Source organism: Vanellus vanellus, assembly GCF_965231255.1.
Source record: "Vanellus vanellus genome assembly, chromosome: 1".
Lineage (NCBI taxonomy): Eukaryota > Metazoa > Chordata > Aves > Charadriiformes > Charadriidae > Vanellus > Vanellus vanellus.
In genome coordinates, this window is record NC_138905.1 from 134,828,543 (window position 1) to 134,842,003 (window position 13,461).

Consider the following 13,461-nt stretch of genomic DNA (forward strand, 5'->3'; position numbering starts at 1 on the left):
TGCAGTGACCATGAGAAGATAGAGTTCAGGATTAAGTGTAGTATGCACAAAATGACAAGTAGGGTTGAAACCTTAAACTTCAGGAGGGCAAACTTTGATCACTTCAAGGAATTGCTTGGACAAATCCCATGGGAGAGGACTCTAGAGCGTAAGGGGGCTCAAGAGAGCTGGCTGCTATTTAAGCATCACTTCATCCAAGCTCAGGATTGGTGCATCCTGAAGAGAAAGAAATCAAGCAAGGGAAGGAAGAGACCTGCATGGCTGAGCAGAGACCTTCTGAAAAAGCTCAGGTGGAAGTAGAGAGTTTACAATAGGGGAAAGAAGGGGCTGACTGCTTGGGAGGAGTGTAAGAATTCTGTCAGGGTATGCAGGGATGAAACAAGGAAAGGCAAGGCAGCCTTGGAATTGAACCTGGTGAGGGATGTCAAGGTCAATAGGAAGGGTTTCTTTAAGTATATAGGAGACAAAAGGAAAACTAGGGAAAATGTGGGCCCGCTGTTGAACAAGACAGGTGCCGTGGTGACAGATGATGCAGAGAAGGCAGAGTTGCTCAGTTGCTGAGAGTTGCTTTGCTTCTGTCTTCACTGCTTGGGCCAGCCCTCAGGAGTCCCAGACTTTGCAGGTAACAGAGAAAGTCTGGAGGAAGCAAGACTTCCCCTTGGTTGATGAGGAACAAGTTAGAGATCAGTTAGGTAAACTGGATATCCACAAGTCCATGGGGCCTGATGGGATGCACCCGCGAGTGCTGAGGGAGCTGAGCTGAGGGGAAGTAATTGCTGAGCCACTCTCCATCATCTTTGAAAGGTCCTGGAGAACAGGTGAGGTGCCTGAGGACCGGAAGAAAGCCAATGTCACTCCATTTTTTCAAAAAGGGCAAGAAGGATGACCCAGGGAACTACAGGCCGGTCAGCCTCACCTCCATCCCTGGAAAGATGATGGAACAGCTTGTGCTGGGTGTCATCTCAAAGCACCTGGAAGAAAAGAAGGCTATCAACAGTAGTCAACAGTAGATTCACCAAGGGGAAGTCATGTCTGACTAATCTGATGGCATGACTAGATGGGTGGATGAGGGGAGGGCAGTGGATGTTGTCTACCTTGACTTCAGCAAGGCTTTCGACACTGTCTCCCGCATCATCCTCACAGGTAAGCTTAGGAAGTGTGGGTTGGATGAACAGACAGTGCGGTGGATTGAACAGTGGCTGGCAGATAGAGCTCAGAGGGTTGTGGTTAGTGGTGCAGAGTCTAGTTGGAGGTCAGTAACGAGTTGTGTCCCTCAGGGGTCAGTACTGGATTCACTCCTGTTCAATATATTCATCAATGACATGGATGAAGGGATAGAGTGTACCATCAGCAAGTTTGCTGATGACACAAAACTGGGAGGAGTGGCTGACACGCCGGAAGGCTGTGCTGCCTTACAGTGTGACCTGGACAGGCTGGAAAGCTGGGCAGAGAGGAACATAATGAAATTCAACAAGGGCAAGTGTAGCGTACTGCATCTGGGGAGGAATAACCACATGCACCAGTACAGGTTGGGGGCTGACCCCCTGGAGAGCAGCTCTGTGGAAAGGGACCTGGGAATCCTGGTGGACAACAGGATGACCATGAGCCAGCAATGTGCCCTGGTGGCCAAGAAGGCCAATGGCATCCTGGGGTGCATCAAGAAGATGAGTGGCCAGCAGGTGGAGGGAGGTCATCCTTTCTCTCTACTCTGCCCTGGTGAAGCCGCATCTGGAGTAGTGTGTCCAGTTCTGGGCACCCCAGTTCAGGAAGGACAGGGATCTGCTGGAGAGGGTCCAGCAAAGGGCTATGAAGATGATTAGGGGATTAGAACATCTCTCATGAGGAAAGGCTGAGGGACTTGGGTCTTTTTAGTCTGGAGAAAAGAAGACTGAGGGGGGATCTTATTAATGCTTATAAATACTTAAAGGGAGGGTGCCAGGAGGACGGGAAGAATCTTTTTTCAGTGGTGCCCAGTGATAGGGCAAGAGGTAATGGGCACAAACTTGAATATAGGAAATTCCATCTTAACATGAGGAGGAACTTCTTTCCTTTGAGGGTGGCAGAGCACTGGCAGAGGACTGTCCAAAGAGGTGGTGCAGTCTCCCACTCTGGAGACATTCAAAACCTGCCGAGATGCCATCCTGTGCAACCTGCTGTAGGTGACCCTGCTCGGGCAGGGGGTTTGGACTAGATGATCTCCAGAGGTCCCTTCCAACCCTCACCATTCTGTGTGATTCTGTGTCTGTGTGAATGGAACGGGATTTAGGCAAGGTGAGTGAGACCCAACATGTGTCAATGCAATAGCTGTGACTGTTTCTCTCTGTCCCCTGGCAGTCACGGACTCCTTCAACAGGCTGCACCAGCCCCATGCACAAATTAGTTTGCCTGTGTCAGTGTTAAGATAGTCTCCACTTTGGGATATTTCCTAGACATGCAGGAGCTCTAAGTAATTCAGACCCTTTAACATAGTTCAAGCATAGGAGTTAAATGAGGTTCTTGCTTTTGGAGCCTTGTCCTTTGGGGAGGTTTGTTTGGTTTTTAACAGAGACAATTAACATTCTCAATGTGCAGCAGCTAATGTGAAATAGTTGGATCAAGCAAAATCATTATAAATGATCATACAAAAATACATGTATTACACAAAAAGGATGTATGTGAATTTGATATTTTTGTTCTCCTTGTCTGGGCCAGTGAGGTTGCCAGTGCTTGGTCAAGTCTCAGTAGTGTCTTGCGGGTGAAATTGCTTGCACTGAAAGCTTCATGCTTGATGTTCCATGAGAGTCAGAAGTTCACAGCTAAAGGGCAGGTAGAAAACTAGGCAGAATTTGCAACAAGGACGTGTTAGGCTCTTGAAGGACCTAGACCTAGAATGATTAGTTTCTCAGATGAAATCAAATAACTGCGTAAGCGCCAGAGTGAAAAGTTGATGTTCTGGGTTTAAAAGGGCAAATATTCAGATTCCACCACTAAATTATATGATTTATTAAGAATTATATCTAGGGGATAAGACTGAGGTGTCCAAAAGCAGCAGCTGTATGACATACACTTTGATAAACTGACCAGAAACATAGTTAAACCTATATATCTGTACATAACATTATTAATGTGAAGCACATTGGCATAGTACACCTACTAAAATGCAAGAAAAAAGGTTACAGACAGACATCTAATTGTAAAAGCTCTTCCTCCGTAGGAGGCTTTATTATGCATGTTTCTAGAATAAATTGGTTTTAGTTTGATAATGGATGTTCTTCCTCTCCCTTGAATAAATCAATGGGAAATATTAGTGTGAAGCACAGTAAAAGCAACATTTTCCTAATTGTAGGCACGTTGACAGAGGATGAAGTTCGCTTGATCATATCTACTCTGGATTAATCATCTTTGCTTCTTTTTTGAAGCTTTTATCAAATCGGAGGGAAAATGTGCTTTCTACATCTGATACCTGGTAGCTGCTTCTATGTAGAATAATATGCTGTTTTAGCAATGCACCAGGTAGGGGCAGAGCAAAGTGGAGGTTATTTAGGTTAGCGCTTGATGGGTGTGTGCCATGTATAGTAATGTATATAAATGGAATATTGCAAATGGATTCTTCTTTTGTTAAATGCTCTATATTCACTTTGCTCACCACAAAGAACAGAAGAGAAACACCCTAAAGCCTTCTCCAAATCTTCAGTCATCGCTGACTTAATGATGGAGGATAGGGTATAGTGAGAAATGAAGGTAATGTTAAAAAGTTAATTGTACTGTCTGTGAAAAATAACATAGGCATATTGTGGAAATAAAGGGCATGCTGGCAACCCTTCGTGTCTCTGTAAGCATTGTTAGAAGTCATTCTCTAAATACACCTTTTCTACAACTCAGAACAAATCCCAGTGCGCAGATACTTCTGTTGCAGTTTCTATTAAATTGGACTTGAAATTAGACATACATGTGCAGTGGATTGTTTAAGGTCAATGCTACACTGTACAAATTGCCATTTCTGAAATACACATTCACCAGTCCTCTGTCTCTCCAGTGTGAGCCCTTTATTTGTGGATAGTAACCTTGTTTTATAATTTCTTCAGGGGTTTCAACTCAATGATCTTCAAGGTCCCTTCCAACCTAAACCATTCTATGATTATCCCTAATTTTTTTTTAATGACAGTTAATGAGAATATACTGGTAAATCTGTGTCGTCGTTTTTACCCAAGGCTCCAGAAGAATGCTTTCTGACTGAGGTTGGTTTAGAACCAGGCTGTAGTTTTTCCATGTCACACTTTTGTATGGCTACTTTGACATACAGGTTAATTAAGAGTTTGATTATAGGACTTTTTTTTTATCTCTACTGATTGGCCCATCTGGAATCAGTTGCTCTCCTGAAGAGGCCCATGGCCATCTGCCTTGCCTTGCAGCGCTGCAGGCAGAGACCACACAGGAAGGCAGAGCGTACAGGGGGCTTCCCCTGAAACCTCGTCCTGTGACACCCAAGTTACCTGAAATTGGAGATTTGCATCTGCTCTGTACCAGTGCTGTGAAAGTTTCTTTTTGGATGAAAGGAGCTCTGGCAGCAGAATAATGGACTTCAGCGGTGCGCTTCAGTGCCTTGAGCTGGGCAGCTTGACACATGCTCCAGGCTACTGCCATGGTGGGAAAATCATCCCAACTTCCCTCTTCGCAGCGAAGCAGAATTTTAACAAGGGGTCCTGGCTGCTGGCGCAGTGGGCTGCAGGGAAGCCTGGCCGGCGGGTGGAGGCAGCACGACTGCCTGCTGCTGAGGCGGGTATCACTCGGGTCTCAAGGCCAGTGGCACCGAAGAGCCTGAGCATGAAAACAGGAGCTCTGCCCACTATGTTCTTAGCCTTTTTTGAGTGTTCTCGTTGGGTAAGCTGCCTGTTTTCTCCAGGTAACCATCTTTGCAAATACAGGCACCCCTTGGTTTTAAATCGCAACACTGGAAGTTGCTGCAAAGGTTTGAGTAAGTGTTCATCATTTTTGGTGAAAAACATCACAGTAGAATGAGAGGAATGGTGCACCTGAGGTGCAGGTCATCTCCTTCCCCACGTGGGGGCTGTGCAAGACTGCAGTGACTGTAAAGACTTCCACAAAAGCTCTTGCTACCTGGATCTGGAAAAGCAGTTCTGTGCTCTCCCTTCGCTTCTGTTGTCTTCATGCACTTCAGCTACCATTTGGGAGTGTAACACAGCAGTGAGAATTGTAAAACCACCAAAGCGTAAGATCACTATTGAGTGCCATACACCAGCAAAGCCAATTAACTTGAATAGGAAGTGGGTTTTAATGTGCATTCGGGGATTACAAGCTAGCTGGAGGTGGGAGAAATGAATACTTAGAGTTTCCATCTCATTTGCTGATGCTAAAAATACCTGAATCTCTCAGCGAAGTGCTAGTTTTCACTGAGTTTCTGATTATCTAATACCTCATAATAAGTATATAACATCCGCAGATGTTGATACATATGTGTATTGCAAGTCCAGAAACACTTTTAATGAGGAATTGAAGTGTGCTAGACTATACTATAGAAGCAAAGCTTTTGTTTCTAGTTCATTTTGGTGATTAAAGTTGTTGGAAAGAAATTGAATTTCTTTCATTTTGTTGTGTGTGTTCCTAAAATGAGGTTGTTCAGGTTGAATTCACCGGTATGGAGAAACAAATATATATGATCCTAAAATACTTCTCTTAGATAACTCGGGCAAAATAACTATGACTCGAGGCTTACTGTCTTACAGTGAGGCTTTTTCTTGCAAAGGTTGTAAGATGAAGTGAACTAGGCAAGCTGTTTTTACATTTATAGATACTTGTATGTATTTATAGATACTCTCCTTCCAACAAATGCGTTTTCCATTTACTATGATAGTACATGAGTGATAGGACCTCTTTTCAGACTTGGGTGGGGCATGCAAGGGCTTCTTGATCCTAACAAGATATTTCCATCTTTTCTGTTTTAACAAAGTAGTTCTGCTGAAGTCAGTGAAACTAGTCTGTGCAAGTTAGTAAATGTATAAATCCCAAATACATGTTGGGACAGTTGCTAATTCAGGAGATATGCAGTGAGTGAATGAAAGAAGAAAATATTTCTGTAGTGGAAACCTATAATGTTTATAGGTTTGAGGGGTTGCTTATTGTTTTAGTATATAAATTTCGGCTAGTGCCAGCAATTATTTCTTGCAAACCCTACTTCCATTTAGTTTAAAAGTGTTAATTGTGAGTTTGTTTTTTATTCCTTTTTTTATCATCCATTCCAGAATGCATAGTCTTTCCTTCCAGAAAGTTGCTAATTTGATCCCCTCCCCCCGAATTTTAAGATTATTTACTTGCTCGGGGAGCAGGTTTGAAAAGGATGGCTTTCCTTGGACGCAGAGTGTGTCTGTATAGGATGAATCTGTTATCAATTTAGTGTCATGAATGTATGAATTCCTTTTGGATTAGGCTACTCTCTTGTTCCACTTCTCATTATAAATCTTGAATAGTTGGGTATCTGAAGGGGTAAAGTTACTATTTTTGGTTAATATTCTTGAGGGCCTTTTCTGATAACATAATTAAAGTTATGAATGGATCAATTTTAGGAGCCATAATTTTCCTACATCTTAATAAGTGCATCTTCAAAATTGATTATCTGTCTTTTACAATGAGAATTTCTACATTTACTAGAAAAAACTATTTTTTTTAAAGCAAGGGGGGGTGGGTGGGTGGGGAACACCTAAAAACCCAAACAAAATCCCCAAACCTCAACCCTCCCAAAACCCTCTCGACTCCCGCAAAAAAAAAAAAAAAGGCCCCCAAAAAGCCCTGCTTTAGACTACTTTAAAGATTAAGTCTTAAAAATCATTCATAGTTGTAATTCTGATGTTCTGCAGTGTCCTTTTTTAATAAAACAGCTCTGGAAATTGTCCATAAACTTAGATCTTACTGCAAATGTGTAACTCAAATTTGTTGCAATTAGGAAAATGACTAGATATTTTAGTAAGAACAATTATAAATAAATGAGAACCTTCAGACCTTTTTTTTTTTTGGTACTTTTTTTCTCCTTTCATCTAATTTCATCTAATAGTCAACTCCTGACTTTTTTTGTTAGAAATATCTTGATAAATTTTACTGCTGATATCTGCAAACGATAAAATTCTTGAGACTTGCATGAGAGGAGGAGCCAACGGTAGAGCTGTGCCTACTGTGATGGATGGTTGCTAGCTAGTTTGAAGCTAGCATTAGAGCATTCAAGAACCATAAGCTAAGGCTCTGGACATAATGTTTACATGTGTGAACATTTTATTTTGTATTAAAATTTTATATGAGGCTATTATCAATAGTTTCCCGTTTGTCTTCTAGCAGAGGAATAATCTCATGGGTCCATGCTGGATGAAAGTTGTACAATAAGCAAAAGGGAAGCCCCTTCTTTTTTGTCTCCTTTCTCAGTCCCCTTTGTGAATTGACTTGGAAAGTGTTATTAGTGTAGAAAAAGGGAGTATAATATACTACCTTGGAGCAGGATGGAAAGGTAGGTATGTCCTTTATCCCTATTTACCATCTGTAAGTGTCTTTGCACAGGCTTTATTCTGCAGCATGTAAAATCTGACATACATGTCCACCATTTAATAGTTAACTGAGCATGTGTGTTTGCGTGTATGCTACAAAGATGAACTTGTCAGAGACATGATGCTACTTCTGAAAGTGCTGGAGCATAGTTTTTAATTTCAGCTTCAAGTGAAGTTACTGAAGGTGTTTTCAAGTTAGTTGCAGTCATAACTATAAATACAAAAATAGTTATGAAATGGAATCAGCATCTGCTATTAAAATTACTATTCATGAATAGTAAAAGATTATTGTTCATGCATAATATGCGTTCACATATATACAGACTTCTTTTTGAAGACAAAATTTTTCAACTCTAGTAAGGTTGAAAGGATTGAATAGGCTCTGTATTGACAAAGGTAGGAGTACAGAGTTTTTATAACTGCTGAACTTAGAAATTATAGAAATGAGATATATATATATAACAATATATATCATATATATAATTTCTGTCTTCATAAACATGAGTGATGCAGGGTTTCTTCTGAAGAAACTGAAGGTAAAAAAACAGAACACCATGGTTAAGTTATGGCTAAATTTCCACCTCTTGCCTCCCTTTTTGTGCAATTTTTGTAATTACCTGCAGTAAGAAGCTGAAGGGACAGGCTAGAAGGGTAGGAAGATCCTACCTACAAATTCCAAATGGGCCTGGTGTAATTTGAAAAACACAGCTATAAATGTTTGTGTGTGTTAAATCTGGGAGAAAGACACTGGCCAGGTCTGGTTAACCCTCCAAACTCCTGTCTGCCTGACAGGTTACAGAAGCACATGAATAAAACTGCAGTGTAGAACACACATCAACATCATGTGTGTATGCCACTCTGTGTGTGTTTACTGTGTAGTAGGCTGTCTAGTAGGGACTTGTTCAGTAAACTAAATTATTAATCTAGTGTTATTATTTAGCTGGTGTTTTCATAAGTAAAAACATTCTGCTAAGGTATCTTATCAGTCTTCTGAGTGATCTTGAGATGCGTCTGCTGTGTCTGCCTGATACCAGAGTCTCCGTAGGGCACTGTTAGGGCTGCGCACACTGTTGATAAGTAAATCACACAATGCCGTGGAGCTGATTAGGTGTCTGTGGGCTCAGGCAGAACTGAAAAGATCTGCATTTTCTATTTTAGCAAGTTTTTCCTCCCTATGCAGTAATTAAGACATTTTTGTTATTATAGATGGTCACCAAATGACCTGTATATATTTTATATATAATTTTAAATTTATTTGGCCAGCATTTTGGAGTGCTTTCACCTTAAACTTAAATAAACATACTAATAGGATATATTTTGCTACTGTAATCTTTGTGTTAGTATGATGTACAGCTGAAGTTCTTGATTCAAAAATTAATTTGAAAATTCAGGGTGGGGAATCATGAACATAAAAAAAGCACCTGGTGACACTTTGTGTCTTAGCCGTTTAACCAGAGCATGCAGGTCACTGACAGCTTCTCTGTCCTATCTGCCAGGCCACCTCTCAGACAATTAGCCTGGGGTGTCTGAAATGACACTGTGTTTGGCAACTGAGTCTGCCTTTAATGACTTCATCTACTTGACATCTTTATAATAACAGATAGCCATCCTGGTATTTTAATTAGACGTAATGGAAAATGTCCATTTTTTCTTTTCTGGTTATTTTTGAAATCCAGCCTGGCAAACATAAAATTAAGTAACTGATACTGGAAAAAATCTGATTCTTTGTATTTAGATTTTTGAGTGCAATACAATAAACAGCTTTTTTAATTAAAGATGACTTTTAAAAATACAATTATTGAAAAAGAGGACAATCCACTAAACCTCACTGAACATATCTGCAAAGCCCTTGTGTTGCTTGCATGTTGACTCTACCCAAAAGCTTCTTGGCAACATACCATAATTAAAATTTAGAAAAAGTGCCTTTTGCTAATAGAAAGTGTCATCCAGGTACAGTCACATGCAGTTTTCTACCTTTTTCTCCTCAGAGTATAGTCAGTAACTGAAAACTTGAATGTAACACTTCTTCATTCAGTAGTACCCAGAGGGAAGCAGTGGCAGGTAGAAAAGTCTTTTTTATTGTGTCAAAGAACAGTCTCATAGGAGAGAAAGCAGGTTTTTAGGGAGCAAACCCTTGATTTTATAGATTGAGATTGTATTATTTGAAACAACAGTTTGCCAGCAGAATGGTGGGTATAAGTGTTGTGATATCTCGGACTGGTCTGCTCTGCTACGTAGACCACCTGGCCGCACCCCTGGCAAGGCCACCTTTGGCAGAACTGCATTCAAACTGGGAATTTCACCAACACAGCAACGTCAATGTAGATGACATATACTGTGGCAAAGGTCTGAAAATGTTAGATGGAGTCATGTAGAATGGGTGAAGGTCTAAATGTGTTGAATGTGGTCATGTAGGATGGCCAAAGGTCTAGGTACATTGAATGCTGTTGCGTAGAGCTGGCTTTCCTTCTGTGTTGGGATGCCTGCTATCAAGGGCTTCGATAGCTGCTATATATAAAAATGTTGTAAAAGCAAATACCGTGGGATTTTACAGAGGGCAGAAGTGCATGTGGGTTCAACAACAAAGTAGAAAAATAAAAATAAATGAACAGAGGCCCTACCTGCTGGCAGTTACTCAGGTGCAAATTTCAGGAGAGGAGGTGTCCAAGCAGCCGGTTGGTCCTTCTCCACTTCCAGTAACCTGATTGTACTGCTCGAGTACTTGTTCTCTCAGCCAGAAACAGGATGCGGATTTCGAAAGACAGAGCTTGCCTTGTGTCTCATCGGGACAGGACAACCTTCCTTTCTGTCTTGAGCAACCACCGAGAGGCTTACGCAAGCAATACGTGGAGCAGAGCAGAGTGTGCGTGGCCATGTTCTGGCACTGTTTCATCAGCCTGAATAGGTTTACCTTGCCCATCAGAAAAGCAGCATTAACATGTCAGTTTTTGCTTCTGTGAATATTTATTTCAAAGTAACATTAAAGTATTGAAAGAGTCCTGCAGCATTAGCTGGTATATTGCTGTAGCAGGACTGCTGCTGACATTTTAACTAGTTTTAAGTTAAGATTTTTTTATTTTTTTTTTTTTAGAGAAATGTTTGTTGTAACAAAGTCCCAGGGGAGCAGCTGACCCTCTGCAGTTGAAAAATGAGGCACAGTCTTAAGGAATTAGCTCAGCAGTTAGATGCATGCCTTTGAGAGTAGGACTCTTTGGAAAAGGGGCTTTTGGGGAGGGCTGGGTGAATGAGTAGATGTAGCAGTAATTTGTGCGTGCGCATGCATGCTTCCTTACAGTAACACCTTTGATGTTGTTACTTGGGCAGTTTCCTTACTTTTCTGCAAGTCTGGGAATAAAGGGTTATTAGTGAATTTTCTGCCAGCCTCTCTTTGCATTCGTTACTCTGGTTGGCAAAAGGCACAACCGGCCTGCAGTTACATCCTGATTCTTAACCATGTCATTTGCTGCTACGCACCTTTCTAACTGAGGGATCAGAGGCTTAGATGTAAATATGAGGAAGGCTCAGGGTAAAGCTGAGTGTACAGAATATTAACCTGAGGTCACTTATCACAGTGAAAGCTTTTTTGCTGTGGGGTTTTCTTTTTCATTTAAACCTTGTTCTGCCCTCTGCTGGCGGTTCGTGGTATGAAACAGAGATGGCATTGTGTTACTTTCATGGTCGAGTTACCTGTGCTAGCTTGCTGTTTGCTGTCTGCTTTACCAAACAGAATTTGAATTCCTGTCATTAATCAAGTTTCTCACTGCAGGTAACTGCTGTGCACATTACATTTGTAATTTATATTATATGAAGATGCGCAGTAAATACGCTAATTTTTGCCTTAAAAATCATCCCAAGGTACAAGTTATTATCCAGGGGATAGTTATTCTCTCCTTCAAAGCTATATTTACTTTCTGAAGGCAAGCAAATGTCTGATTTTTGGCAGGCATGCTGATTTGTGAAGTCAAATACTTGAGTTAAGAAATGCCAGTACTGAGGATGCCTGTGCTATTTTAATGCTACCCTTGCTGCATGCGTACGCATTTGATGCCTGTATTTATTAGATTGCATGCTATTTTCCTCCACACCTTTTTTTGCACATTGCTGCTTATTACATGTGCAACACACCAATTCCATGTATTTGTTGTCTGACCTGTGACATAGCTAGGTCTGGAGTGCTGATCTCCAAGACAGACTTCAAATTATAGTTCTCTCTATTTTCCAGTTTCAGAAAGAAAGAAGCAAGAAGCACTAGTCACTTTGAACTTGGTTCACCTCTTGAGGAGGTTCTTCCTATGCGTTGAATAAGCGAACGGACCTAAAAGGGAAAAATGCATAATATATGTGTAAAAGGAGGCAAAATAAGGAATTGTGCAAACTGCTTCAATTCTGATACGTTCTTATTTCTTAAGTATCTAGCATTACAGCCTTGATCTTTTAATATGACCTTTGGGGGGGAGTGTTCAGACATCCGAACTCTTGAGAAAGCCAACCTGAAAAATTGTGCATCAGCTTTGGATAGCTATGGCGGTTGTGAGAAATGCCGGAGCTTTTAGGTCCACTTCTGCCAGTTGCGTTCATGAGGCAATCAAAGTAGAGATAAGTTTGCTGTAATTTTATTAACAAGCATAATGGGATGTGTTTTTGCCAGTGGGTTTCATAGCTGCTGAAAGCAGGAGAGTGATGAGAGTCAGAGTCAGTGCAGGATTTTGTGAACATAATCCATGGACATGGACTATCTGCTGTTCCTCTCCCCGTCCCTCCAGCTTATCTCCATCCTGGTTTCCATACTTCGGGTTCCACCTCTCCATCTGAGTTACGTCCCTTGCCACAGAAGAGTTTAGATCCTGCCTCTGCCTGCCTCTTTCCCTTTCTCCAGCCTCCACTTGCTCCCAAGATGAGTCTTCCCTCTTTGGGCTCTTGATCCAGTCTTGATTTCACCTCCTCAGCTGCTTCTTGCCTAAGTTGTACATTCCATGATGTTTTGACTTTCAGATCACTGAAAAACTTTCCATTGGAGCTGTAATTTAACTATGCTGACAACAGGATTCCCTTTCTTGGTTACTTACTGCAGGCTCCTTCAAAGTAGTTGCAAACCTTCACCTTACTGAGCCACCTCCTCTTCTCTCTTCCTTGCTTATCAAATCTGACAGTACACGGCAGCAAAGCAAACAAACAAGCAGACTAGTATGGAAGTAGCATGAGTCTTTGGTAATAAATAGATATGTATTTGACCCACAAACTCTATTTGTAATTAACCAGCTGGGAGCTATAATCGCAATTTTCCAGAGGCCTGGCTGCTGTTGGGTAGTCACCATCTGTGTGTGCAGAGGAGGATTAGAGATGATGTTTGAAGGTGCTGCTTGAGGAAAATGCAAGCTGTTATGTTAATGGTGGACAGCTGAGACCTGCGCTTTTCGCCAGTCACAAGGGACCACCAAGGCTGGTTTTCAGCCTTCCTACAGAACCCTGCAGAAAGGCACCTGCTATGCAAAATCTTTGCTCCTGCAGACAGGGTGCCCTCGGAGAGGAGCCTGCGCATGGGACTTTCCAGCAAGAGAGTCGGGGTTACAGTCTAAGTAACTTTTCCACTCCTATTTATCTGATAAAATTAACAACTGCGGTTCTTAGAGCAAAAGGGAAGGTGACTTAATTATAATTCAGTAACTCAGTAGGGAGCCCAAATAATGATTGCAAAGGATGTAAACTGTGCTGTGAGACACCATGCCTGTTTGCACTGCAGCCCTGCTAAGACTCCAGGAGATGCTGAAAACAAAGAAAGGAGGGCACTGGAGGCCCTGTCAGCTGTTTTAAAAGGATACCATCCTCTAGCTGGTCTGTCAAGTCACTAGCTGGTGAGCTTACTCATGGCATTGCAGAAGGTCCATCTGGCTGCTCATTCCAGGGCACGCAGGCAGGTGACCCCAAGGCGCCTTGT

General features: G+C 41.7%; 1 protein-coding gene across 1 annotated transcript in view; it reads left to right on the top strand.

The window, feature by feature from the left end:
* Window positions 1-13,461, top strand: part of MAP7D2 (MAP7 domain containing 2) — a gene marked incomplete at both ends in the record, with an annotated part of 88,413 nt that overhangs the window by 38,532 nt on the left and 36,420 nt on the right. The window lies entirely within an intron of this gene.